Genomic DNA, 4386 nt, shown 5'->3' with positions numbered 1-4386 from the left:
TCGAATCAGGATGTTAAATAGCTCATCCTGCACTACAGGACCAACGTGTTGGATATCATTAAGGGATTTATGAGATGAAGTCTTCGCGGAGCCATCAAAGACAACGCGAAGATTAGTTGTTTCGCTATTCTGGCGAATTACAGCATGATGAGGCACAAAATAACCAAATTGAGGTTTGCTTATTTCATTTAAGTGACCCAACTGTTCATATTCATTAATAAAGGCACAATACTCCTTCTTTAAATTAAGGTCTTTATTAAGTTTTCTCTCAAGGCTCAAGAAACGCTTTTTTGCAATAAAGAACGAATCACCTAGTGCTACTTCAGGGGATTCTTTGAATGGAATAAATACTGAAAATCTACCATCTTCAAGACGCTTGGTGGTTGCAGTAAAGTAGCGTTCACAAAATTCGTCGTCAGCAGACATAGGAGGTTTTGAGGATGGAACTTCTTCAAGACTCCAAAACCTTGTCAGCTGATCACTGATATCTTTAGTGAAGTTACAGTGCACCTGTCTGCTCTCGTTCAGATCACTACCGTAAAGAGGACCTGCTACAATCCAGCCTAATTTAGATTCCTGAAGAACCGGTTTTGCAGATCCTAATTTTATTTGATTAGGTAACATTAACTCGAAGAATATTTCGGCGCCTAATAATAAGTCAACATCTGATGGGCGGAAGAGCTTAGGATCCGCTAATTGGATATGCTGGGGCAAGTTAAGGTTCGTTACATCTACTGATGTATTCGGCAACAAGCCCGTTATTTTCGGAACAACTAAGCATTTAAGAGGTGCACTAAAATTATTAACACGTGATTTTATAGTCAAATTACAACTATTAGATATGGACGTTTTACAATTATTTATACCAGATACGCATAACGTATCCATGCTCCTACCAATAAGTCCCATTTGTTCTTTCAACTGTTCTGTGATAAATGATGATTGGCTACCCGCACGGAATAGATAAATAAGGTTGAAATGGTAATGTAGGCGGGGCAAGCGTGCCACGGTTATGATTGTACAAACGTAACTCGACCGACTCAGTCATTCACCGCGCTTAGTGTGTTTCGGACTACTTGGGCCAACAGATCTCTGCTTTATAATGCCGTGTTGTGCAATTATAACGTGTAAAACGAAAAGTGAGACCTCAAGTATAGAGCGAGGAGGTATATCTTTCCATCGGTAAGTCGAAATTACCATTTAATTACAATATTATTTGTCTAAAACATAAAAATATACTGATCATTATGAAATTCCAAACATTAACAACATTATTGCCTCAAGTTATAAATAACATACATTGCGCGATGTGTACTCGCCCAATCAACGCAATGACCAAGTCCGCTTGCAATGAATTACATGCATTGCGTTCTCTCACTTCAATATTTGAAATTTGGGCCTTTGCCCTGATTGGCCCGACGCTAGTTCGATAGTGAGGTGACCTGTTAATGTTATGTTATACGGTTAAATAAAATCATCGACAGATTTCTCGACTTTACATTTGACATGGATAATTTTAGTATTTTTATATTTAATTAATGATACCTAATATATTCTTAGTTAGACATATTTTGAGTAAATTAAATATTATTATTATTGAAATATTATCATTGAATTAATGTGAAGGTATAATATAAAGGGACATGTAGACCTCTGATTTACGGGTATTTACTATATTGTCTAAGACGTATTAAAACTTAAGTAAAATGCTATTTGACTTATGCAATAAATTATAAATTTTAGGTTTCCTAAAGAACCTAACGCCAGGGAACAATGGATTAATGTGACAGGTAGAGGAAACTGGATGCCGACAAAGACGAGTACTATTTGCTCTAAACATTTTACGGAAAATGATTTTATCATAAAAAAATTAGGCTATAGGTACTTAAAACCAGGGGCAATCCCAACACAAAAAATTGTTCAGATTTGTTCAAGTTCTTTGGTAAGTTCTTTGGTAATTGCGATAGTGCTCAGGTTACCTAATACGGTCAAACCTGGGTAAGTGAGAACTGGATAAGTGAGAAAACTCTATAAGTAAGAGTAATAGCCAGGACCAGTCATTTTAGGCTCCCAAAACCTCTATTAGCGAGAAACAGAAACCTTCGTAAGAGAGAGTCGTTTTTCCCTCATGGACCTCCGTAAGTGAAACTGCTACTTATCTATACCTCTATAAACGACAGTCGAGCTTTAATTATTTATATTATTTAGGAGGAACAAATAAAAAAACAAATTACAAATTTAACATCTGCTATTTTATGACTCATTCTTAACTTTCGTGGAACTTCTACCATTGGTTTTGTATTGTTTTCTCGTCAATATTGAACCTATTCTATTTCGTGGAACTAAATAACGTTGTTATTTTGTCGCATTCTTTTCGAATGGACACGTGTTTGTCGGACTAATTGATTGCAGAACAAAACTTTCCTCCGCAATTGATTACCGATAAACCGACAAACAGGACGGTACACAGGCACACGTATTCAGAAGTTCCACGAAAGTTAAGAATGAGTTCTATTCTCACTTACCCAAGTTTGACTGTATTATATCTTGTTATATTGTTTTGGCTTGCTCTTGTCAAGTCTGCATTTCAAAATATTTTATGCTATTTTTAATTTTAGGATTTGCAAGAACAGGCGTCAACGTCAGTTTTGTTAACACCAAAAAAAGATAAATCTTTAAAAAGAAAAGACACTGAAGTAAGTAAATACCAATAAAGAATGGTCAAGAATCGTTTCATAGTTGTTTTTTTAAAGATTGATGTCATGCATAAAGCTTCTATGTTCTTCTCCTAAATATAATTTTAATCAGTCTCACGTCCGTCATCATAACACTTTTTATGTACAGAGACTGAGTTATCCTTATATTTTATTAATTTGTAGGAAAACTTAATGTCATCTTCAAATGCAACCACTCCTAGGAAAAGAAAGCTACAAAATATAATTATTAACAAAGAATCTATAATAATGAAACAGAGATTGAAGATAAGAAATATACAAGCACAAAACCGAAGACTGAAAAAAAAAATTTATAAAATGCAAGATGTTTTAAGTGATCTTCAAGAAAAATTTTTTTTGCAGGACGAAGATATATCTGTTCTGAAAAATTTTAATGTTAAGGTATGTTATATATTAGACGTGGCCTTATAAAAATAGCAGAGATATAAAGATTATTATTATTATTATTATTTTATTCACAGGTACAAGAACTGACAAGTCGTATGATCGCAAAAAATACTGGTGGCGGGCCATCTAAGCAAAAATATAGTCCAGCTCTGCGTAGTTTTGCGCTAACACTTGACTATTATTCGCCAAAGGCTTATGAGTACATACGCAAAACATTTGATACCTGCCTTCCGTGTCGCCGTATGCTCCGAAAATGGTACCAAAATATGGGAGGCGATCCTGGTTTTACTTCAGAATCCATTGAGGCGTTAAAAATAAAAGTGAAAAGCACCAAATATCCCATTATTGCAGCCCTTTCCTTAGATGAAATGGCTATACGGCGTCGTATAGAATGGGATGGAAAAAAAAAACTTGGACATGTTGATATTGGCAGTGGCATTGAAGGAGATCATGTAGGAATAGCCAAAGAGGCTCTGGTGTTTCTAGTGACGGGCATAAATTGTAATTTTAAGGTTCCTGTTGGATATTTCTTAGTTGACGGAATAAACGGAAGACAGCGCGCTGACTTAATTATACAATGTTTGGAAAATATTGCAGAAACAGGCATAAAAATAATTTCCCTGAGTTTTGATGGATGCGCTGCAAACATGGCAATGATGAAATGCTTTAACTGTTCGATCAAAGTCAAAAAAAAATCTTTTCCACACCCGTCAACGAATGATCCAGTATTTGTAGTTCTAGACCCTTCACATATGATAAAATTAATCCGTAATGCTTTTCAATGCTATAACACATTTTTAGATAAAGACGGCAATACTATAGAATGGCGATTTTTAGAGCAATTAAATAACCTTCAAATGAAAGAGAACTTTCATTTAGCGAACAAGCTTCGTTATGTTCATGTTAATTTTCAAAATAATAAAATGAAAGTTAAGCTTGCAACACAATTGTTCAGCCTAAGTGTAGCAGACGCTATAGACTTTTGTCGTGACCAATTAAATCTGCCTACATTCAAAAATAGTGAAAGCACCACATTTTTTTTGAGGATTATTAATAACATGTTTGACATTTTTAATTCCCGAAACACATATGAATATAACTTCAAAAAGGCTCTAACTGAAGCGAACGCTGCAATGCTGCTTAACTATCTAGACATGGCGACGACATACCTATCCGAGTTGAGAACACAAGAGGGAACTCTTTTGACAAATAGCTTACGTAAGACTGGGTTCATTGGTTTTATTGGATGTGCTGCAGCTGTTAA

Source organism: Bombyx mori, chromosome W (assembly GCF_030269925.1).
Source record: "Bombyx mori chromosome W, ASM3026992v2".
Classification (NCBI taxonomy): Eukaryota; Metazoa; Arthropoda; class Insecta; order Lepidoptera; family Bombycidae; genus Bombyx; species Bombyx mori.
The sequence above is the reverse complement of the archived record's forward strand: the minus strand, read 5'-3'. Positions refer to the sequence as shown.